Genomic DNA, 25,772 nt, shown 5'->3' with positions numbered 1-25,772 from the left:
CAGCTCAAGTAACATCACAGATACCCTGGCCTTTTCTTCCTTGGTACCTCAGCCCAGGTTTCTGTCTAGCCTATGGGTAGGAATATGTTACCAACAATAATTCACAGCTACTTGACTCATGTTAGGCTCCCATCTGTGGAAGCATATTAAAAACTTTCTTTTTCATTCAACCGAAAACATAAAGAAATAAACATCTCTAGCAAAAAGCCTTTTCCTACTTTCCCCCTTAGGAAAGTATGTGGAAGGTAAAGAACAATGAACTAAGGTCTCAGGAAAATGTAGTAAGGGTGGAAATTAAACTTAGAACAAAAAGTAGGTCTCAGGTGGCACAGTGGATAGATCACTGGGCCTGGCGTCAGGAAGACCTGAGTTCAAATTCAGCCTCAGACACTAGCTGTGTGACCCTGGACTCATCACTTGATCCTGTTGGCCTGAGTTTCCTCATCTATCAATGAGCTGGAGAAGGAAATGGTGAACCACTTCAGTATCTTTGCCAGGGAAACCCTAAATGGGCTCACGGAGAATTGAACACAACTGAAACAAATGAACAACAACAAGTTAAGGACAGAGTCTTGGTGCTGTCATCTAGCAAAGGGAAATATCCTTTTCTTCACTCAGAAAAGGTTAAGTCAACAGAAGGATTTCTACAGAAAGGATTAAGTCAATATTGCTGCTGTTCAGTTCATCTAGAATCTTTGTGACCTTGTGGACTATAGCACCCCAATACTGTCCGTGGCGTCTTCTTGGCAAAGATACTGAAGTGGTTTGCCATTTCCTTCTCTAGTGGATTAAGGTAAAAAGAGGTCAAGTGCCTTGCCTAGGGTCAGACAACTAGAAAGTATCTGAGGCAGGATTTGAACTCAGGGTCTTACTGACTCCAGGCCCACTGCTCTATCCATTGAGCCATCTACTTGTCTCTATGCAAGTCAATAAGCATTTATTAATCACTTACTGTGTGCTAGCCACTATTCTAAGTGCTGGGAATACAAACACAAACAAAAAAAGTGATCGTACTTGCCCTCATGGAAGCCTACATTCTAATAGGGAAAGAGAACACATCAAAAGGAACTGAATGGGGGATGGAGAAGCTGGGGAAGGAGAAGGCACCCATGTGGGCCATGGTGGAGAGAGTCCAGGGAGTCTGGAGTGGAGCCCAGAGACAAGTTGTGCTTGTCCTTTGTTCTTGAAGAGGACCATCATGACATCTCAAAGAAGATATGTTTTGCAATTGACTTTGGTTTGAGTGAGGGAGGGCTGTGCAAGGTCACCAGCCTCACTTTCTCCTCCAGAACCATCACTGAGCATGGTTGGCCTGGCTACTATCTTTAAAATGGAAGTTCTGGGAAAAACTGAGCAATCAGAAGAAGGGGCCACTGGGCCAGAGTGAGCTTCTAGGGTGAACGGGCTGCTTTGACATGCTGGAGAAAGTCCAGGGTGTCAGGAGGAGAGATCCAGACAGGAATTAAGGATCATAGGGATGAAGGCTTTTCGTTTCTGGGGAGTGGTCAAGGAGGGAACTCAATAGTTCAATAGTTTTAGTAGAAGATTAGGTGATTATTGTTCCAGAATGTTTACCCCCAAACTACATTTTTAACACTCCTACAAATGTTATCTCAAATTGTCTTGGGGTAGAGACATGTCCCAGGCTATGGAGGGCACTATGCCAGCTTGGACATTTCTCCCTCTAAGCTAGAAATGCTTGGAACTAGAATAATGTTAAATTATTTTAAAAAAACTGTTTCTGGTACATTTTTGTCTAAAATGCAGAGCATAGCATAGTAACTTTTCTTTGATACAACCCATGGATATTCTAATCTTCTTCCTAAATTCCTCTGACCTCAAAAGATTATTCACACTGATGCTAATTAGAAAACATTCTTGTAGGGCTGGATTAGAAATCTAGAGCAACAAGGCTACTCAGTGAAATCTTAACTTCTTTGGATGGTTTGCAGCAATGAAACTCCAATGCACACAGTGGCTTTAAGATTCCTTATGGATGGTGCCCTGCTTCTCCTGTTAAGGAAGCTCTGAGGTCTCTGCTTCCTGTACCCAGTTCATGCTGTTTCTTGGTTGCACCTGAATGTCTTTTTATGGAATCATTCCTTGGCCCCCTGTTTTCAAAGTCTCAGGAAGAAAGAAGGAAATCATCTAACTCTGATTCTGCCCTGGGCTGACAGGTGGACCAGCTGATGGTTCTCCAGTGGATGATTTTGTAGGGTGATCACCAGAGATTCCCAGGTAAGATGTTGGCTCTGCAGTCTACACTCAGTGGACTTGGGGAGAATCTCCAAGCCAATTAAAGAAGATATCTCCTTCAAGACTCCTGTTGTCGGTAAAAACTTCCTGGTGTTTGTGACCTCTTCTATTTCTGGCATCTTTTCCCTTAAGCCTGGTTATCCTCTTTGCTTTTAAAACTTTCCTTTATAATATCACTAATAGAAGAACCTTGTAGTTGTTGTTTGGTCATTTTCAGTCCGGTCCAACTCTCCATGATCCCATTTGGAGTTTTCTTGACAAAGATACTGGAGTTTGCCATTTCCAACTCATTTTACAGATGAGGAAACTGAGGGAAACAGGGTTAAGTGACTTGCTCAGAGTCACACAGCTAGTGAGTGCTTGAGGCTAGATTAAATCCAGGAGGATGAGTCTTCCTGACTCCAGGCCTGGCACTTTATCCATTGTGTTACTTAGCTGCTCTTAGGGCTTTAGGCAATCCTTATTTGGTCTAGTGCCCTGGAAAATCCACTTGTAATTCTGCTTTTCTTTATACCTATACATTGCAAGAAAATTCAGAGGAAAGTATAATTCAGTTAGGTGGACGTTTTCCATTTTGCCTAGTCTCAGCCTCTTGCCTATACAATCAAGGAGGATCTATACCATTGCATTAATTTCCCTAAAGCACTGGTGAATTGGCTCTTCCTCTACTCAAATAGCAACTTGGGGTCCAACGGGTCAGTTCCAGAGTGATTCTAGGCACCCCACAACCTGGTACTAACTTGAGAATTGAGCGGTAGAAGACAATAGGGCCAGGCAGGGGCAAAACCAGATCTTTGTAAGAGAAGCTCAAAGATGCTATTTTTTCTGGTCATTTCTTTACACCTGTAGTTTCTTGGGGGAAGCCTGAAAGAATGTAGCTCTACATGGCTAATATGGAAATACGTTTTGTGTGACTTCACATGTATAAGCAATATCATATTGCTTGCCTCCTCAAGGGGTGGGCAAGGGAAGGTAAGGAGGGAAAGAATTTGGAATTTGGAACAAATTCTTGTTAAAATTAAAAAAATTAATTGGGAAATACTTAATGAAATAAATAAAATTATGTTAAGGACAAAAGACTGTAGCTCTGTTACAAAGAAACAAAGGCAATAAGGGCAAAGGGGTTGGTCATGGAACATGCAGGACATGGCAAAGACCTTTCTTTCTAGGAGTCAGGAAGATTCATCTTCCTGAGTTCAAGTCTGGCTTCAGATGCTAGTTGTGTGATCCTGGGCAAATCACTTAACCCTGTTTGCCTCAGTTTACTCATCAGGAAAATGAGTTGGAGAAGGAAATGGCAAACCACTCCAGTATCTTTGCTAAGAAAACCCCAAAAGAGGAATGCTATTGTGCTATAAGAAATGAGGAGCAGACAGACTTCATAATAACCTGGAAAGACTTACGTGATCTGATGCTGAATGAGGGGAGCAGAACCAGAAGAACATTATACATGATTGTAGACACATGGTATCTGTGATGACTAACTTTGATATGATTGCTCTTCTCAGCAATGCAAGGTTCTAAGACAGCTCCAAAATGATGGAAAAAGCGATCCATATCCAGAGAAAGAATTATGGAGTCTGAATGCGGATTGAAGCAAACTATTTGCTCTCTCCTTTTTTTTTTTGTTTTGTTACTTCTTTCTCATGGTTCATTCCATTGGTTATAATTCTTCTTTACAACTTGACTATTATGAAAATCAGTTTAATGTGAGGGTATATGTAGAACTTATATTGGGTCATGGGGGGGAGGGGGAAGGAGAGGGAAGAGGAGAAAATTTAGAACTCAAAAACTTGTGAAATTGAGTGTTGTAAACTTATAAAAAAGAAAAACAAAGAAAACCCCAAATGGGGTCATGAAGAGTTGGACACGACCGAAATGACTGTACAACAATAACAACATGTGTGCTGGAAATGTCCATAGTTTCTTACTGCTTTATTCTCTAGATCATTAGAGAGAGACAGGATGGGGTAGTGGAGAACATGTAGGACTGAGAAGCAGGAAGCCCTGGGTTTGAATTCTGCCTCAGACATTTACTAGCTGTGTGAATATAGGCATATAAATTATCTTGCCTTAATTTTCTTTTCTGTAAAGGAGGGGGTGGACAGATAACAATCATCTACCTCAAAGGATTGTTGTTAAGATCAAATGAAGTAATGAATGTTTATAAAATATTTTGTAAAGCAAGGCACTACATATCAGCTATTATAATAGTTAACATTTATATTGTGTCATCATTTTCATCCTTTTTGATGGATGTCGGATAGAAAGAATACCCAGATGCTCCTGATTTCGTTCTCTTGTAGTTAATATTTTACTTGGTATTATACTCTCATCTTGTTCTCAGATGTTTTGATTTCTTCTATATTTTGAAAAATTTTCATTGCATATAGTATCAAGATGATGAGTATTAGGTGTGGTGACATATGTCAGTAATGGTAGTAGGTAGCATTACTTTAAGGTTTACAAAGTGCTTTACAAATATTATCTCATTTGATCCTCATAACAACCCTGGGAGGTAAGTGTCATTATTATTCCCATTTCACAGATGAGGAAACTAAGGCAGATAGTTTAAGTGACTTACCCAGGGGCATGTAGCTAGTAAATGTCTGAGGCCGGATTTAAACTCTGGTTTTCTTGACATCAGGACCAGTGTTCTATGCATCATGGCACCACCCAGTTGCCTTGTGGTTAGATTTTTATAGATCCATATTATGTAAGGGCAATAAGCCTAGGGGAGATGACGGGATTCCAGCTGAGCTATTTAAAATCCTAAAATATGATGCTGCTAAAGCCTTGTACGCAATATGTCAGCAAATTTGGAAAATTCAACAGTGACCACTGGATTGGAAAAGATCAGAAAAAATCCCAATCTAAAGAAGAGCAATGCCAAGGAATGTACAGATTACTGAATAATTACTGAACATTTCACATGCCAGCAAGGTTTTGCTTAAGATTTGGCAAGCTAAGCTTTAGCAATATGTGAACCAAGACTCACCAGAAGAGTAGACTGGTTTTCAAAAAGGCAGGGGAACTAGAGACCAAATTGCCAACATTTGCTGGATTATGGAGAAAGCTAGTGAGTTCCGGAAAAAAACATCTACTTCTGCTTCATTGACTACACTAAAGCCTTTGACTATATGGGTCACAACAAAAGGGGTCAAGTCCTTAACAAGATGGGAGTACTGGATCAGCTTATTTGTCTCCTGAGGAACCTGTATGTGGGCTAAGAAGCAACAGTTAGAACCGAGCATAGAACAACTGATTGGTTTAAGATTGGAAAAGGAGTATGACAAAGCTATATATTGTTGCCTTAGTTATTTAACTTATATGCAGAGCATGTCGTGCGAAATGCCAGGCTGAATGAATCAAAAGCTGGAGTTAAGGTTGCTGGGAGAAATATCAACAATCTCAGATATGCAGTTGATATCACTCTGATGGCAGAAGTGAAGAGGAATTAAGAAGTCTTTTGATGAGGGTGAAAGAGGGGAGCGTAAAAGCTGGCTTGAAGCTTAACATTTAAAAAAAAACCAAAACAAAGATCTTGGCAACTGGTCCCATCAATTCCTGGCAAAAAGAGGGAGAAGAAATGGAAGCTGTATCAGATTTTATATTGCTCAGATGGTGAATGCAGCCATGAAATTAAAAGATGCTTTTTGGAAGGAAAGTTATAGCAAATTTGAACAGCATACTAAAAAGCAGAGACATCACTTTTGTGACCAAGGTCAATATAGTCAAAGTTATCATTTTCTCATTAGCAATATATGGCTCTGAGAGTTGGACTATAAGGAAAGCTGAGTGCCACAGAACTGATGCTTTTGAATTGTGGTTTTGGACAGTAGGGAGATCAAATCAGTCAATGCTTAAATTAATTAGGGCTATTTACTGGAAGGTCAAATACTGAAGGTGAAGCTGAAGCTGAAGCTCATACACTTTGGCCACATAATGAGAAGATGGGACTCAATGGAAAAGACCCTGATGTTGGGAAAGATTGAAGGCAAAAGGAAAAGGGGATGACAGAGGATAAGATGGATAGATAGTATCATAGAAATAACAAACATGAACTTGGACAGACTTTGGGAGATAGTGGTGGGTAGAAGGGCCTGGTGTGCTACGGTCGATGGGATCACAAAGAATCAGATATGACTGAATGAACAACAACAACATTTACATGGCATTTTAAGGTTTACAAAAGTGCTTTACAAATATTGTCTCGTTTGATCCTCATAACAACTCTGGGACGTAGGTGTCATTATTATTCCCATTTTACAAATGAGGAAACTAAGGCAGACAGTTTAAGTGACTTACCCAGGTTCACATAAATGTCTGAGGCTGGATTTAAACTCTGGTTTTCCTGACTTCAAACCTGGTGCTCTATGCACCATGGCTCCACTTAGCTGCCTTGTGGTTAGGTTTTTATGGATACATATTAGGTCAGTGCAATGGTTGAGTCTGAGAAAGCAGTCTCATTCTAATACAGTATTTTGTTATTATTAAATCCTCAAACATATTTTGAAATCTTTTTTTGTAGTAAAGGGATTTATCATGTTAGTTTATGAAAAAAGTGAGTTTCTGACATATAATTGTAGCCATCAGATCATTCTTACTAAGTATTCAGTAGGTGCTAAGTTTTTGAAGTCTGCAGTGATGTTGCACAATTTCCATAATTTCCTTATATAATACACATTGGATTAATAATATAATAATAATAACAAAGATGAGAAATTTCAAGACCAGACAGAAGAAATAAATCTGGAAGAAAGCCAGGAAGGCTCTGGTCCTCAGCAGACAGATAAGTGCTCAAAGGATATGAACAAACATTTCCCCAAAGTACGACAAACTATTAACAACATGTGAAAGCTTCCTCCAATCACTAATGATAAGAGATATACAAATCAAACAATTCTGATGTTTTGTCTCACACTCAGCAAACTGGTGAATATGACAAAGGATTGAAATAGTATTTGAAAGAAAGGCACACTGATGCCCTATGGGTGGAACTGGGAATTGGTCCAACCATTCTGGACGCCAAGTTGGAATTATATTAAAAAGTCAGTACTCTTTGGCTCAGTGATCTCACTGCTAAGCATGGATGTGTTTTGAAATGAATGTGAAAAAAAACAAAAGGCATACTTTTTTTTAGAAAGAGGTAGTGGAGAAGCGGCAAAGTCTCTGTTAGCGACTAGACCAATGTGAAGGAGAAGGAAAATAGTTGGAAAAACAATTCTTTGTCTTTGCAGAGTCAGAAGGGGAGGTTTATTTTTTGTTGGAGAATGTGACGAAAGAGCATGAGTGCAAAATTTCCTATAATTTTGAAGTCATGAGAAAATAACATGTGTTTTTCAAGGATTATTTTCTTGGATTTGTAAAGATGGAAAGAAATCCTGGGGAAAACGGAAATGACAATGACATTTTTAGCACCATCTCCTGATCTCATGCCGTTTTGTTAGTTTAGGACCGCAAAAATGTATCATTTATGTGAGCATGTTCTGCATATTTAATTGAAAAGTAGAGTTTGTTTTCACAATAATTCCCAGTTTGCTAACCAACTTAACCATTGGAAGAATTAGCAATGGTTCCCCTACTCTATTCCTCGTGTGACGTGGCTAATGAACATCACCTTCTTCCATTTCTTTATGGTTTTATCTCCAGTTTAGAATTTGTGTTGGAACAGGTCTATCCACACCAAAAATTTCTTTACAATGTCCCCAGGGGGGTCATCCTGCCTCTGCTTGTGGAGCTCATTATCTACAGATGAAATTGGAAGAGGTCGTTGCCAATGCCTACTCCTTCGAGGCCTCTCCAGGAGACTAGGAACTCATTCTCTAAACCAGGAGTTCTTATCTTTTTTTTTTGTCATGGACCCATTTGGCAGTCTGGTGAAGTTTAATAATATTGTGGTTTGTTGACTACATTCATAATCTAAGGAAATGCTAAATTTCAGTGAGAGGTTAATGAAAATGAAGATGTCATTTTTCCCCCCGTCCAAGTTCATGGCTAGATTCCCTGAAATCTAGCCATCAACCCCTTGATGGATCCTAGGTTAAGAATCCTTTCTCTAGATCAACTTTTCCACTTGACAAGTCTTTATTCTTTGTGTTGTGGTAGAAAAGAGCAAATGCTATGCTCCAGTCAAACTTGACCCTAACCCCCACTCTACACTGTATGCTTTCCTACCTCCATGTCTTTAGTCATTTTATTTTCTGTGCCTAGAGTGCCCACCTTTCTCCCTCTTTGTCTATCGAATTCCTGTAAAACTTAACTCGGATGTTGTCTCCTTTGGGAAAACTTCCCTGATGCACCTGGTTGGTTACACAACTCTTTACCCTTAGCGCTTCACCTGGTACTTTATTCTTTAGCTCTGTAATGTATTAATTGTACTGATGTACGGTCAAACTATTCTCTAGTAGTATAAACATTCTCAGTATATATCTGTATAATTATTATAGATTAGCATTATACTAATTGTAATATACCTCTGTCACAGAATGCCTTGTGTAATCTCACTCTTTCTGATGATGGTAATTTCCTGAGACTGTTCAGCCCCCAATTTCCCTTACCTTTGGCATCTCTCAGATGGGAACAGGGCGAGGGGATCGTGCATTGTCTGCACAGCTGCAGGTAGCAACAGGAAGTGCTGTCTGTTAAATGGGTGGAAAACACCTGGCTCCCAACAGCCCTGTAAACCTGAAAGCACTGTAGCAGTGTGAATGCCACAGCCTGTGCTAGAAATACAGTAGCTTTGCAGACCCATAAGATGTCGGTCAATGCTGACAGCAATAGACCTGTTTGTTTGTTGGCTGTGCAGAAGGGAGGGCCCCAGAGGGAAGACCTTGTGGTTTATGAAGATGCTTAAGGGAGCTAGAGGCAGAGACCACAGGGGAAGCTAAGCAAGGCAGGCCAAGTGCCTTCCTTGCCTTATGTTAAGAACTCCTAACTAACTCCTAACCCTGGGGGTTGAGACAAATTCCTTCTTTAACCAATGTAGCTCCCTCATCTGTGACGTGACACTGTGACCAATATACTCAAAGTACAGCAGGGAAGGGATTCAATCAGGGATGTTGCCAGGGAGACTTGGGCATGATGGTCTTCATGAGAGCAGGAGGGAGTCCATGAGGACTTCGGGATCCTGGGTCCATGCTTTAGAGCAGCTCGTTCAGCTCAGCTCTGATTGGGCTTTGGGAGGCAGGTTCAGCTCAGCTCCGATTGGGCTTTGGGAGGCGGGTCATGACAGCTGACTCAGCTTGGGACCTAGTTTGTTCTGCTCACCTTAGGGTTAATGGCATCTCCTCATGGGAGAGGACAGCTGCTTTATAGGGAGGTAGAGTCTTCTTCAGGTGAGTCTGCTTGGTTTCCTATGTCTGAGGCCATAGGCAAGGGGTGAGCAATTGACTAGGAACCTGAAAGTTTCTAGATTGTAAGCTTCCAGACAGAGAAGGCAGAGATTTGGAAGGTTCTAGAGAAGGGGCAGTAATGGTATAAATCAGGGGTGGGGAACCTGTGGCCTTGAGGCCACATGTGGTCCTCTAGGACCTCAAGTGTGGCCCTTTGACTAAATTCAAACTTCACAGAACAAATCCTCTTAATAAAAGGATTTGTTTTGTAAAACTTGGATTCAGTCAAAAGGCTGCACCTGAGGACCTAGAAACGAGGCTGCTGGTTCCTCACCCCTGGTATAAATGGTTACCTGATAGGTACCAGCATAGATAGCCTATTGGGCAGAGAGACTAGGACAGAGAAAACAGAGGGTTTTCCAGGCTTCAAGACACTATTAATTATTACTACTATTAATGTTGTTATTATTGTGTTGTTGCTTCTTTCTCTCTTGAGAATGGCAGTGCCCTCTGCAGGCAGAAGTGTATCTTCCTCTCATAATTTGGGACTTCAAAATACCACCTGTGCCCAGTTTGAGATAATTACAGCCATCTTAATACTGATCGCAATTTTACAGGAAAATCTTCCGCACAATTTTGGTGAATACTTTCTGGACACTAGATTTTAGATAGCATACAGACACATTTTTTTGTTTAAATAATGTTTTAGTGATGGGTTTTATTTTTGCATCAATTATTTCCCAATATGCCTCTGGGGGGGGGTTTCCTCCCACTAAGTAGAGAGCATTCCTTTGTAATAAAAATAATGAATGAAGCCAAACCATCTGACACAGTGATAGGATCTGACAGTTTAGACAACATTCCAAATCTCTTCCCTTTCTCAGTTAAACACACTTAGGTCTCCTTTTAAGTTTTCTCTTCCTCACACCAAAATCTCAGTTTTTTTTTCAACCAGCCCTTATATGAAATGATGGCCTGAACCATCTCACCTTCTGCTGTGTTCTCCTACTTCTCCGTGTCTTAAAATAGGGTCCCTTGTGCAAATGAAAATGGAAGCCCCACTTTATTTTGTATCATGAGTCAATTTATTATGCTTTAGTGATCAAGTAATGTGTGAACTTAATGTGTGAACTTGTACTTCCTGTGAACTCTTCAGACCTGTAGCTGTTAATCCCCTATTTGGCAATACAAGCCCCCTCCTCTTCCCCCTCACCCAATTTCCCCTTATCTTAGTACTTTCTAGCCACAAGGTTCAAAATGTGTGTTATAATGTCTGAGAAGCTGCTAGCATGTAAACCACAAGCCTTCTGTCCCCCATTGAAATGACCAACTATGGGACTCTCCAGGGGATGTGAGTCAATCTGGTACCAGAGGGTGTAAGTCATAGGAGCTTAGTGCATCTGGCAAGTAACTGATCACCTCTCAAGGCAGCTAGAGATTTTGTTTGTTTTGTCAGCTGCTCTATCAGACTGCTGGGTTGTACACTAAAAGTAGGAAGTGAAGGGGAGTTTGGCTCCTGCCTTCCCGAAATAATGGACTGTGCAGGAAAGCAGCCACCAGTGAGGACTGGAGAGGCCTAGGGCAGAAATTCCAGATAAGAGAGGTGTATAGGAGGAGTGAGGGCTGATCACCACTTTCTGGAACCCTACCCAGGGAAGTTCTTCAAGCCCCCAGCACTGGACCTTTCTTACTCGGAAGGGCAGCTTCACTCACAGTAGGGTAGGAATAGGGAACTGATCTGTGATTTCATTGGAAAGAGGAATTCCCAGATTAGGAACCTTCCTCTCTTAGTGTAAGTCAGCAATATTCTATAGTCTTAGAAAGATGTCAGCAGTGGTGTCTAACTCAAATAGAAACTGGACACTTAACTGTACATAAAGATCCCTTCAGGGCCCACATATTGACCTAGGAAACCACAAGTGAACATTATCTATGTTCTATTGTATTTTTATTTGGTTTGTTAAATATTTCCCAATTACATTTTGATCTTGTGCTGCCATTCTCCAGAGTGTTAGAGAGGCAATGCAGCCCCATGCTTGATATTCCTGGTCTAAAGCACGAAGAAGCTGAGCCTCTAGGGAGGCACAGCACCTAGTTCTGGCCAGGGCAAGGGCCTAGTCCAGGTTGGGGAGGTGGAGCCTGTGTTGGTAATTAAGGTGGGGCTTTTTTAAAATACTGTTTTCTCTTTTATAATGCTAAAGTAATCAAGTGCCTTTGATTAAATTTTACTAGGTGTGAAGCCCCAGGCCCACACTCTTTTGCTAAGTGTAAAGCCCCAGGTCCACATTCTTTTGCTAATTAGGTGTGAAGACTTTGGGCCCTAAGAAGGGTATATAAACTCAGAGATTAGCATTTTGTTTGGGGCTCTCAATCACTGGAAGAATGTTGGTGTGGAGACTCTGGGTAGCCATTGTTAAGAGTCCCATGACTTTGGAGAAAACCCAGATGTTGGTGCTTCTCTTTTTGGTAACTATGTATGTGATGTCTTGATCAGACAAAACCTGTCTGTTGAATTGTGTTATTTGATCTGTTGATATTTTCTGTTTGTAATTTCTATTTGTATTTGCTCTGAAGTTCAGGGTGCTGGCTTTTCCTCCTGAACTAAGTAAATGATATATGTATGTTCGATTAAAGTGAGATTGTTAACCCCTTAAGGTTGCTTTCCTTAGAAAAAACAGATCAAAGAACCTGTGCTGACAGCTCTTGTCGCTGGTCTTGCTGGGTCCTACACCCCTAGAGTGTCTGCTAGCAACATTATTGCTACAAGTGCCTAGCCCAGGCTGGGGAGGCTGAACACCTAGTTCAATCTTCATGGTGGGCTTGTCCTTTGAGGTCTGTTACTAATAATGGCCGGTATCCAAAGATGGGCATAAAAGACATCAACTTATATGTTTATGACCAGGAAAGGAGCTACCAAGGCTGTGTAGCTAGATCAATAGATAAAAAAAATAAAGGACTGCCTCAGATTGGCCTTAGTACCAAAAAAGTGCTAAAAAAAAAAAAAAACCAGGGGAGGCCTGCCCTGCTTTGGATAAACACTCTGCAGAATTATGGGAGGTCAAGGATAAGAACCACACAGGTTGGAAAGGTATGGGCAGGTCAGGTCTGCGCCATTGGAAGGAGCACTCACAGTGATGAGAAGCACGAGGTATCGCTTGCAGAGGATTTTAATTCATTATTCTGATAGTTCTTACCAGCTCTTCCCTCACCTCCATACCTGTTTATATATAAAGCTATGGATACCAGGCCAATTCATTTTCTTTCTTTTTAAAAAAATAATTTTATTGAAATCTTTTGTTTTATGTTGCTGACATTTCCTTTTGTATCCCTTCCCCTCAGTGAGTCACTTCATATAACAAAGAATATCTTAAAAGAGAAAATTGAAAAAGAGAAAGAAGAAAATATTGATTGATATATGGAGAAAAAATCTGGAAATACATTCAATGTTCCACATATGTGGCCTCCCCACCTCACCTCAGTTTATGTAAGTCTTCCTGTGCTTCTCTGTATTCATCAGTTTTGTTGTTCCTTACAGCAGAGTTATTCCATTACATTCCTGTACCAAAATTTGTTTATCTATCCCCTGATTGATGAGCATTTACTTTATTTTCACTGCTTTTCTTGGACATGACAATCCATCTTCTGATCGAACATTTCCTCTGGCTGTCTCTCATGTCTGGAATGCTTTCCCTTCTCATCTCTGCCTTCTGGCTTCTATGGTTTTCTTCAAGACTCAGCTAAAGTTCCACTTTCTGTAAGCAATCTTTTTTGGTCCTCTCTAAGCTTAGTACTTTCCTTTTGAGACAACTCCCAATTTATTATGTATGCATCTTGTTTGTACAAAGTTATTTGCATGTGACCTCCCCCATTAGACTGTGAGCTCCATGACAGCAAGGACTGTTTTTTGCCTTTTTCATGTTCCTAGTGCTCATGACAGTGCCTCAAATATAATAGATTTTTATTAAATTATTAAATATTAAGTAGACATTTAACAAATGCTAATTGGCTTACTGACTGCTTTGCTACTAGAAAAGAGTTGCTATAAATATTGTGGCCTATATGGAGGACCATATATATATAATGGGACCAGATCTCAATTTCTCTGGAATATGACCCCCTTTGGGAAAGGAGGGGAAGAATCATCCCTGAGTAGGCCTTTTCATGTGCACTGTTAGAATGAATCTTTACTTCCCTGGGAGTGGACATTGGTCTCCATTTATCCTTTAGGGGGAACTGAGGTGCAAAGAATGATGGTGCCTACCCGTAGAAGATCTGCAACCCAAATCTCAGACCTGAGAAGGGAGGATTGCAGAATCTCCACACAGCAAGGGGCTAAAAGGAGTACATAAAGGGGCACTTTTGAAACTGGTGTCCCAAAAGAGGAAGTTGATTTTCACAGACAATTAGACATGAAGAGAAACCCAAAGGTCATGTGATCCAGCTCAGACCTGGGCTGGACTTTCCAGATGGTATTATAGGATTTGTTGCCATTAAAGAATTGAGATCTTCTAGTCAAATGAGGAAACTGAAGCCCAGAGAATTCACACAGCAGAAAAAAGATTTGCATTCAGGCTCTCTCATTAAAAATTCTTTGTTTCTATCATTAAAAGTCTTCATCCAGCCCTAGCTTGAAGATCTCAACTCACTAACTATGGGGCAGCCCATCTGTATATTCATTAAACCTGGAATGGAACTAGGAGGTCATTTATTCCAATACCATTCCTTATGTAGGAACCTTTCTCTACCTGACAAATGGACATTTGTTCTCTGCTTGGTGACCTCCAGTGATGGGGAACTTACTATCTTCCAAGGAAATACATTCAAGGATTCAGAGGCTAGAAAGGAGCTTAGAGGTCATCTAGTCCAACCCTTATCCAAATCTTTGGTTCTGTTTACAACAATCCAGACAAATAGTTATCTTTTTGAAGGTCTAAAAGATTTGAACATACAACTCAATTGTTGAATGACTCTCATTGTTAGGAAGTTTTCTGCCAGGATTTCCTGCCCCACAGGGAGCTGAGCTGTTCAGGGATTGGCAAGATAATTTTATGATTTTTCTAATGAGGAGCTGTGGGCATTCAGCCACTAAGGCCCAGAAAGTGTAAGTATTTCTCCTGTTCCCCTGACTGCCCAGGCTCAAAAATCACTTGTTCCAGACCAGGGGAGAGCCTACTTTTGCCTTCCAGAGACATTAATCACCATGTCTGAGGCCACTGCCTCACTTTTCCTTGGGGTGACAGCTGCTGCCTTCCTTGTCCTTCCTGCCAATGATTCAAGACAGCAAAAGAATCAGGCAAACTGGTTCTCTCTGTGATGTAAGTGCTACTGGGGAGCAGGTAGAAAATGAGAAGAGGGGAAACAAAGGAAAAGGGATGGAGTCTGTTGTTCCTCCAAAATTTAGGAAGATTATTCCAAGTCCAGTCCTGACAAAATCATGGCCCAATCCAGGCCAGAGCCCAGCTCAATCTGACCTAGCCCTGAGTCTAGCTGAAAGTTCAGACCCCTAAATGGAGCCCAGCCCTAAGCAGTGGTAGGTGGGAGGGTAGGGCAGTACAATGAGAAGAGTCCTGGACTCAGAGCCAAGTCCTAGCCCTACCACTGATTGGCTCTAGGACCTTAGACATATTTCTTCTCCTCTCTGGGTCTTAGTCATAAATGAGGATGATTCCTGCTGGGATTTAAAGGGACTTCACAGAAGAACCAGATGAGTCATTCAATTCTAAAAGCAATAGGTCTTTTCTGCTCTACAGTGTGTCTGTCAGCATCAAATAAGACCATGTTTGTGGAAGCTTTTGTTAACCATATATAGTAACAGAAATAGAAATTGTTGGAATAATTGTAATAGAAATCAGAGTCCAGCATTACCCAGACCATCTTGGCTAGTTTCAATCCAGATCTCAGGCCAGGGCTCAGACCAATTAAATCTCACCTGGAGCCCAATGAGAACAGAGGGATCACTCATATTTCCCCTAGTGTCAGAGTCCTAGGACCCTGCATAGGTCTTTCCATGCTGACCATGGGGACCTCCTCCAGAAACCTCTGTCTGTACAGAACTAGGACAATTCCTTCTGTCTGATCTTCAAGTTGTCCTCAGGGGCTGTCTCCAAATGAATTCAATTCAATCTCATTCAGCAACATTTATCAAACACCTATTACTTGTTAGGGACCTCTCTACAAAGTAAAACAAAAACCAGTTCCTGCCCTCAAGGAATTTATATTCTACTGTAGAGATCTACATTATCAATCATCATATACTATCAGCATATGAGTTATAAGTCTTTAGCATGCGCTATGGAGCTACTACATTTTTTTAATATTCCATGAGGACAGTTCATTGCACTGATTTCTATATCTCTCTAATTCACTCCTCCATTTTTCTCCATTTTCTTAGTTTATTCTTCCTCCTCTGCTCCCCCTTTGCCCCTTCAGTCTTTTCTCTTTCCTCTGTCTTTATGGTTTAGTTGAAAGTTAGACTAAATGATTTCTGAGATCCCTTTCAATTTTAACAGTTTACAAGCTTCTGAATGAACTGCCTTGTCAGGTGTGATTTCCATCATTGGAGGTGTTTAGGCTAAAGCTTCATGCACATTTGTTGGAAATGTCACAGGGGATCTTTGCTTTAGGTGAGGTTGAACAGAACAGTCCTTCAGTATCTTCCAGCTTTGAGTTTCTATTCTTTTATATTATCCTTTCCCCTTCACTTCCTTTAACTCAACCCTTCTTCTTTACTCTCCCATTTCTCTCTGTGTCTGCTTTGTAAGAGAAAGACCAGAATTAGCACACCAAAATCAATGACTATTTCTAGAGTCCCACAGTGTGCATGTTCCTTTAAATATTGGTACCAAATGGTTTGATGGCATATAATATGGCCATGGGGTGAACTAGTGGCTCTGAAGCTGTTCACTTAGTCATTGGCATCATCCTCTCCCAAGGTGAAAAAGCTGAGGACCAGTCTGAAGCTATACTAAAGTCCTTGGTGGGAGTGGTGGGAGTGCTAGTCAGGAACAGGAAAAAAAGCAAGCTTACAATATGAGAACTGACTACAGAAGTAATTCATGTAAAAGACAACTTGGGAGGGTCTTAAAGGACTGAGAGTCATTGTGTGACTTTCTCCAAAGATGTTCAGCAACACATAAGCATAAAGGTACTGCCTGTGTGGAGACTATCAGGGTTGAAGTTTGGCAGGACATTAATGGTGATAGGACAGTGGGGAAAGGGATATGAGAGAAGAGGATGCAGCATATTCAAAATGGTTAGCTATAGTTCCAAGACTGGACAAGGAGGAAAGTGAAGAGAGAGCAGGAGGCTAGGAGAGAGCACAGGAAGTCACTGTCATAGTGGGGATGAAGAATGGGGTTAAGAGGAATGAGGCACATGGAGAGATGGAAGGATAGGAAACTACAATGAGAGAGGGCAATTTCAGAAGTGTTGATCCTGTAGCTGGAGCACTTGCGGACACTGGTGAGACCCAGCGTGTGAGCATCCCTTTGTGTGGTTGAGTGTAAAGGTGTAGGATGTGGAAGTCAAGGAGGTGGATGAGCTGGGAGGCCTGGGGACCAGGGAAAAACCATCATATGTATTGAAGTCACTAAATTTAAGGGCAGGGGTTGGGCTGGAGAGCAAGATTGTAAGCCAAGTATTGAAGAAGCTTAGGGGGAGGGAAAACATTCATTTAAGCTCACTTGGATGTCCTTCTGGGGCTCTGGGCTGCATGTGCATGCATGCGTGTGTGCGTGCGTGCATGTGTGTGTGTGTGTATGTGTGTGTGTCTATGAATACAAAGAGACATACCCAAATCAGTGAGGTTTTTCGAGGATTTGCCATTGTAGCTATGCCCTTTGAAATTCCCTGAACCTATCCTACTTTTGTACTCTGTAACAATAAGGCCTGCTTTCCCTTTTCCCTAAATCCCCCATTCCCTGCCTTCTGTATCCCCTCTAATGGTAGAACAATACAGTCTAGCTGCCAGAGCTCAGAGCTGTCCCCTTGGGACAGTGCTAACAGAGCTCATTTTTCAGCAATCCAGTGCCTCTGTCCATAGTGTTAACATAAGGGATTTTAAAATAGAAAATGGTCAGAGCTAGAAGGGGCCTTAGATTATATATGGTACCTAATGAGGAAACAGAAACAAAGTGGTAAAGGGATTTGCCAAGGTCAAAAAAAGCTGGGAGGCTTTTGTCTCCCAATCCTGAGCTTTCTCCATTAAGCTTGTCTCGGGCACCAGTTCTCTGTCTCACCACCATCGTAGCTGAAACATTGACTGTGGCCAATTCTATAAGCACTTATGTTTGATTTAACTACTCCATCTAGATTCCTTCTAACTATAGTAAACACACCAACCTAGCCTGCCCTCCAATCTCTAGTTTCTCTAATCTCTATTATCTGTCAGTATTGTATTGGGATCAAGTTCCTCCCCTTGTTGTCTCTCCTCAGTATCCCTGTACTTTTGCCCACCCTTACAAACCTGGGGTAAGATCGATTTCAGGTGGTCTGTGTACTTGGATAGGAAGAACATTAAATCATTTTTTTCACTAATCTTTAGCTGAATTGAGCATTTCCCTTAATTCTTTTAAAATGTTACTTTGAGAAGGGGCTCATGGGTTTCACTGGACTGCCAAAGGAGTCCAGGACACAAAAAGCCCTAATACCTCTGTCATAGACCTTTCTGCCATTTCCTCTTTGAACTACCTTCCTCTCATCTTTGGTCTTCACATTTTGTTTGCCACATCTTTGGCAGTCCTCTCCATGATAATCACTCCTGTGTTTCAGAAGGAAGAATTACATTCCCAGTTCTCCTTCAAATCTTCTCCTTTTACTATTAAGGAAACTGAGGACCTGAGAAGTTAAATAACTTACTCAGGGTTAGAAAGGGCAACTCAGTGGTGCAGTGGATAGAGTGGCAGGCCTGGAGTCAGGAAGACTCATCTTCCTTTGTTCAAAATTTGGCCTTAGACATGGTGTGTGTAGCCCTGTGCTGTGTGACCCGTGGCAAGTCATTTAATTTTTCTAGTCTAACACATAGCCTAAAACTATTCAAGAAGTGCTCATTTATCATCTGTTTAAAGACTTCCAGTGTGGGATTTTACCTGGGTCTTTAGACAGAGTGGAGGACGGAGAACATTCCAGGCATAGGGTATAGCCAGAGAAAATGTACAGAATTGAGAGATGGAGTATCTTGTTTGTGGAACAGCCAGTGTCACTGGATTGAAGAGTACCTGATGAGAAGTAAGGTGTAAGAAGTCTGGAAAAATGTATGCATAAGGGAAGGGGGAGGGGTGTCTAGGTTATGGAGGGATTTGAATGCCGAACAGAGGATTTGTATTTGCCTCTGAGGCAATTGTTTGCCACTGGAATTTGTTGAGTGTGATTTGGGGCTAAGGGTTGAGGTGGGGGTAAGGTGTGTGACTTAGTTGGACCTGTGTATTAGGAAAATCACTTTAGTGGCTGCATGGAGGACAGATTAGAGTTGAGAGAGACATGAGGCAGGCAGATCCACCAGCAGGCTAATACAGTAGTCTTGGTGTGAGATGATTAGGGCAAGCATCAGAGTAATGGTAGTGTCAGAGGTGGTGTCCAGTCATCCTGATCTGTATTTGGCCACTGGACCCAGATGACTCAGGAGGAGAAAGTGAGGCTGGAGTGTTTGCACAGCCCTCACACACCTAAACCCAATGCACTCACATGTCATGGCATCACCTCCCTGGTGTCATGGTCCTCTTTGAGAATTAAGGACCAACAAGTCCAGTGTGGGAAAACCCAGTATCTCTGCAAACTGCCAATTTTACATGTGGATAGCTCTAATGGGGAATTTTTCCTGACATCAAGCCTTAATCTGTGTTTTTGCAAAGTCTTTCCAGGGCTTCCCATTCTGCCCTCTGGGAGCAAATAGATCATGTCTTATCCTTCTTCCCCCCAAAAGCCCTTCAAATATGTCTCCCCCTTTGAGCTTTCTGTTCTTCAAGCTAACTATCCTAAGTTCTCACAATCAATCCTTGTGTGTCATGGACTCAAGGCCCTTTACAACCCCAGGAAAGGCAGTCCTCTGGCCACTCTCCAGCTTATCAAGATCCTTTTAAAATGGCAGCCATAGCTGACTCGATACTGAGAATGTGCTGTAATCTGGAAAGAATATAGAAGGGTTATCATCACTTTATTCTTGGAAGCTAGGCTTCTACCAGTATAGCACTAAAGTGCTGGAGGGTTTTTTCCCTCTTGACTCATATTGTTGTTTTTTTCTTTTTTCTTTCCCCATTGGGTGTACAGGAGAAGAGTTTTGAAAGAGAGAAAATAAATGGTTATTAATTGAGAAAAACTTTGAAAATGGAAAGAAAGCATTGTATGTTTAGTCACTAGGTGGCTAGTATATAGATCCTATTATGCTATAATATGTATACATATGTAGCTCCTATATAGCCACTATATAGCTCCTATTCATCACAAAAATGTCTTGTGGTGGTCATACTTCATTCACCCTGGCAGTTATATGCATCCATTTCCCCTGCCCTGAGGAAATTCTGAGGAAACCCTGAGCTTTCTATGATATGGAATAGATAACCTTCTGTCCTACAATTGTAGCTCTTCCTGTGGGGTAGCATCAACTTAATTTATAGGAGGTGTGGATTATTGAAATAATTAGAATCAATTCTTGAATCTCAACCTCTCAAAAATTCCCCCCTTTTCCTTGATCTCATGTCTCACTGAGCCCTAGTCATGCGACCTTCACTGACTGAATCTAACTCAACAGAAGAAGAGATGTAAGAAACCTATCTGTATGTGATAATTTACTCTTGGAATAGAATCAATGAAAGCAAATAAACAATATATGATAATAAAACAATAAAATGTATGACGTGTAGCTGTATCAAAACAGCTCCTTCCAGACCCTAGTATTTCCCAGATACTACACCAGGTGTCAGCACCTAAAGCACAAGCAGGGCCATGTCACTGCCCTCTCCCTCCACCCCACCACCACCCACCCTAGCCAAATTCCAGTAGCTCCCTATTTTTTCTAGAGTTAATAAAATCCTTTCCTGGTACAGATAGGCACTTAATAAATGTTTATTGACTAATTTAATGACCAGACCCTTCAAAACCATATATTCTTCGAAAGGAATCATTTATTTTGCTCAGTTCTAATGACTGCTGGATTGAGTGGGCAAAAGAGTACAGACAGTGAAAGATAGTTCCAAACTCATGCCTGACTCATGCATCCACCAGGGCCATTCCATTAATCATTTCGGAATACTTAGAAACCCTCTAGGAACTTTGGATCTGGAATCTGTCCTAATTCCCAAAACCCCTCTTACAGATTAATGTTTGTATTTTATTTTTCTCAATTGCATGTGAAAACAAATTTTATCATTTGTTTGTTTAAAATAATTTTTGAGTTCCAAATTCCCTCCCTCCCCCATCCTTAAGAAGGCAAGCAATTTAATATAGATTATAAATGTGCAGTGATGTAAAACATATTTCCATATTAGCCATGTTTCAAAAGAGAACACAGACCATAAAAGACCCCAAACCAACAAGAAAAGGAAGGAAAGTAAACAAATGTGCTCTGATCTGTGTTCAGACTGCATCTGCTCTTTTCCAGAAGTATATAGCATTTTTTCATCATAAGTTCTTAGGAATTGTCTTGGAGCATTGTATTGCCGAGAATAGGTAAGTCATTCGCAAATGGTCACTTTACAGTATTGTTATTCTGTACGATGATCTCCTGGCTCTGCTTACTTAATTTTGCACCAGTTCACATAAATCTCCCCAGGTTTTTTCTGAAACTATCCTGCTTATCATTTCTTATGGCACAATAGTATTCCATTACAATCACGTATCACAACTTGTTCAGCCATTGCCCAATTGATGGGCAGCCCTTCAATTTCCAATTTTTTGCCACCAGAAAAAGAGCTGCTACAAATATTTTTGTACTCATAGGACCTTTCCCTTCTTCTTTGATCTCTTAGAGATACAGACCAAATAGTGGTATTACTGGGTCAAAGGGTATGCACAGTTTTATAGCCCATGGGCATAGTTGCAAATTGCTCTTCAAAATGGTTGGAGTAGTTTACAATCCCACCAAGGGTGCATTAGTGTCCCAGTTTTAGCACATTCCCTCCAGAATTTGTCATTTTCCTTTTCTGTTATATTAGTCAATATGATAGGTATGAGGTGGTACCTTAGAGTTGTTTTAATTTGCCTTTCTCTATTCAACAATGGCTTGCAACATTTTTTTATATGACTATGAATGGCTCTGATTTCTTCTTCTGAAAACTCCCCTTTCATATCTTTTGACCATTTATTAATTGGGGAATTACTTATATTCTTTTAAATTTGACTCAGTTTTCTACATATTTGAGAAATATGGTCTCTGTCAGTGAAACTTGTTGCAAATAACAACCTCCCCCCTTCATGCTTGCCTTTGAATCTTGGTTGCATTGGTTTTGTTTGTGCAAATTCTTTCTAATTTAATGTAATCCAATTTATCCATTTTATATCCTGTAATGCTCTCTATCTATTGTTTGGTCATAAATTCTTTCCTTACCTATAGATCTGACAGGTAAAGTATTCCATGCTGCCCATTTCATGTACCCATTTTGACCTTATTCTGGGTATATGGTGTGAGATGTTGGTCTATACCTAGTGTCTGCCAGACTACCTTCAAGTTTTCCCAACAATATCAAATAGTGAATTCTTTCCCCTAAAGCTTGGATCTTTGGGTTTATCAAACTCTGGATTACTATGGTCATTTACTAATGTGTAACATATATCTAATCTGTTCCAGTGATTCAGCACTCTATTTCTTAGCCAGTACTAGATTGTTTTGATTACTACTTTGTAAACTTTGTACCAGTTTGAGGTCTGGTACTGCTAGTCCACTTTCTTTCATATTTTTTTCATTGATTTCATTAATATTCTTGACCTTTTGTTCTTTCAGATGGACTTTGTTATTATTTTTTATAGCTCTATACAATTATTAGAGATTTTAAAAGATTTCTTACCTTCTGATGATGCTAAGGGTTTGGATAAGAGTGGAACCAGCTTAAACTAGGTATTGCAATATTAATCCTGAACACCAAGAACCACAAAAGAAATAAACTACTCTGCATTTTATTTTCTGTCTTTCAAAGACATTTTTTATCGTTTTGCCACACTGTGTCAGAGAGGCACTTATACAAGTGTAACCCCAGTTTCAAAGCTCATTGGTGTTGGGATATTCTCATGACTGGTGGAGATGAATGCTCTGCCCTACATGAGAGATAGAAGAGAGTTGGTGAGAGTGAGAAACTTTAGTCTTTGAGTTCTCTAGGCTTCAAGTCACTCTGGGTACTTCTGTGTTTCAGCTTTGAGAGGGAAGATGGTTCAGAACAATTTTTCTTTAGGATAGTGAAGGAAAAGTTTCTGGGAAGAAATGATGGAGACTGTGAGCTCTTCTCATGTCTTCTCACAGTCTTTTCCTATAGCAACATGACACAGGGTTGGTCTGAACCAGCTTCCCTTTTGAAGCTGGAAGCCAGAAGTGTTCAGAGTGACTTGAAGCCTGAAGAGAATTCAATGAAGGTTGAAGTTCTCTTGCCAACCCTACTCTGTTCCTCACATAGGGAAGGGCATTCATCTCTATCAAAAAGGATACAGCCCCATATCAATGGGCTTTTGAACTGGGGTTACATAAGCAAGTTCATCCATTATCTATCTATCTATCTATCTATCTATCTATCTATCTATCTATCCATCTATCTGTGTCTTTCTGTCTATCTACCTATCCATCCATCTATCTATCTATCTATCTATCTATCTATCTATCTATCTATCTATCTATCTATCTATCTATCCCACTGCATCCTGGTCCACTTCCAGTCATCCTGATGAATATTTGGCCATTGGACCCAGATGGCTCAAGCAGAGAAACTGAGGTTGGTGACCTTGTACAGCCCTCCATCACTCAAAGTCAACTGCAAGTCAGGTCATCAACTCCCTGATGTGATGATCCTCCTCAAGAATGAAAGAGAAACATAACAATAATATCTATCATCTATTTAACCATTAAAATTGGGATTGGGATGGCACCTTCCTTGCACCCATCATCTTAGAAAGTTTCCTGCAGCACTTAGAAGTTAATTGATTTTCCCAGGGTCCCAGAGCTAATGTCAGAAGCACATTAAAAACAATTAAGCTGTAAAGTCAAGAGCATGTACACTGGATCACAAGCGGTCACTAAAAATAATAAAAAGAACCTTCCATATGAGGAAAGAGATAGGCAGCATATGTAGCTCCTAGGCTTATAGTCTTGGAGCTGGAAAGGACCCAAGAGGCCATCTAATCCAAACTCCTCCTTTTGCAAATGAACGAACTGAGTCCTAGATAGATTAAGTGACTCATCTTAGGTCTGAAAGGCAGTAAGTACAGAGTTGGGATTTTAGACCAGGCCTTTTGATTCCAAATCCAGTGCTCTGTCTATTGCACCTGCCTCTCATAAATAGGGTGGGGGACCATCTGATTAGAAGGAACCACCTGGTCTTAACCCTTTAGTAGATGATGAAACTGAAGCTCAGAGAAGGGACATGATGTGCCCAAGGTTGCACAGTAAATGGCAGTGTTAGGATCTCAATTCCGAGGCTTCCTAATTAATGTCCTGGATTCTTTCCTCTATATGAAGAATGTCTGCATTTCCTATTTCATGTTCTTCTCTCATCTCTTTCTTGGCAGACTCATTACCCGCATGGGACCATCCAACCAAACACGTGTCTCTGAATTCCTCCTCCTGGGACTTTCTGAGAAGCCAGAGCAGCAGCTGCCTCTCTTTGGGCTGTTCCTGGGCATGTACATGGTCACTTTGTTTGGAAATCTGCTTATTATGCTGGCTATTGGCTCTGACTCCCACCTCCACACCCCCATGTACTTCTTCATTTCTAATCTGTCCTTGATGGATCTTTGTCTGGTGTCCACCACAGTCCCCAAGATGCTGGCTAACATCCTGACACACAGTAAGGCCATCTCCTATGCTGGCTGTTTCACCCAGATGTATTTCTTCTTAGTCTTTGCTTGTATGGACACCTGTCTTCTATCTGTGATGGCTTATGACCGGTTTGTGGCCATTTGTCACCCTCTGCGCTATGTGGCCATCATGAATCCACAGTTTTGCGGCCTGTTGGTTCTTATTTCCTGTGTTCTTAGTCTTTTAACTTCTCTCCTTCACAGTCTAATGGTGATGAATCTGTCTTTCTGGAAAGACCATGAAATCCCATACTTCTTCTGTGATCTTGCTCAGGTTCTGAAACTCTCTTGTTCTGACACCCTCATCAACAACATTTTGGTTTATTTTACATCTGGCCTACTGGGGATTATTCCCCTCACAGGAATTCTTACTTCTTATACATAAATCTGTTCTTCTATTTTAAAAATCCCATCTGCGGAGGGGAAGTATAAAGCCTTTTTTACCTGTGGTTCTCACCTCTGTGTTGTTTCATTATTCTATGGCACAATTTTTGGAGTATACATGACCTCCTCAGCTACCCACTCCTCCTGGAAGAGCATAGTTGCCTCAGTGATGTATGCTGTGGTAACCCCCATGCTGAACCCCTTCATCTATAGCATGAGGAACAAGGACATAAAGGATGCCTTGAAAAAGTTCGCTAGCAGATCAGCCTCTTCTCAATGATGGGCCATAGCCCTGGCCCTAGGTATATGGCTTTGGTAGCTGGGACCAAATACCCAGCAATCAGAATCTTAGATTTGAAATGTGAGGTTCAGGATTTCCTAGAGTTGTATTCTTCTGACTGACTCTTATTTTTTTGATGGTAGAAGTTATCTTCTGCTTCCTGGCCTCTATTTCCTGTCACTTCAAGGGCAATGACTTCTGGCTTATTTATCTCACCTCATCAGAACTTAGTCTTTTTTTTACTGAAGAGCTCTGGATATGAAGTCTCATGTCCTGGGGTTTTCTTATTGGTGCACCGCTTTAAGCCCTGTGCCCTTGGGAAATAAGAAGCTTTCTTTATCTGTTGAAATGAGAATTATAATACCCCCATCAAAACTTTTAAAATTTTCCTTCTGTCATAGTGCATATGAAAATGCTTTATGAATGAAAGTGTGCAGGAATGGAGGCAATTGTGTTCAAGGCCCACCTTTAATTTCTGGGCATACAAAGAAAAAATAACCAATAGTCCTAGTTTTCAAAGAGTTTATATT

General features: G+C 40.9%; 1 pseudogene; it reads left to right on the top strand.

Annotated features, from left to right (window-relative positions):
• The first annotated feature begins 13,019 nt into the window (after nucleotides 1–13,019).
• LOC118856236 lies at nucleotides 13,020–25,242 on the top strand (annotated as a pseudogene).
• Nucleotides 25,243–25,772: the final 530 nt, after the last annotated feature.

The sequence above is a fragment of the Trichosurus vulpecula genome, chromosome 1 (assembly GCF_011100635.1).
Source record: "Trichosurus vulpecula isolate mTriVul1 chromosome 1, mTriVul1.pri, whole genome shotgun sequence".
Taxonomy (NCBI): Eukaryota; Metazoa; Chordata; class Mammalia; order Diprotodontia; family Phalangeridae; genus Trichosurus; species Trichosurus vulpecula.
The sequence above is the reverse complement of the archived record's forward strand: the minus strand, read 5'-3'. Positions and strand labels throughout refer to the sequence as shown.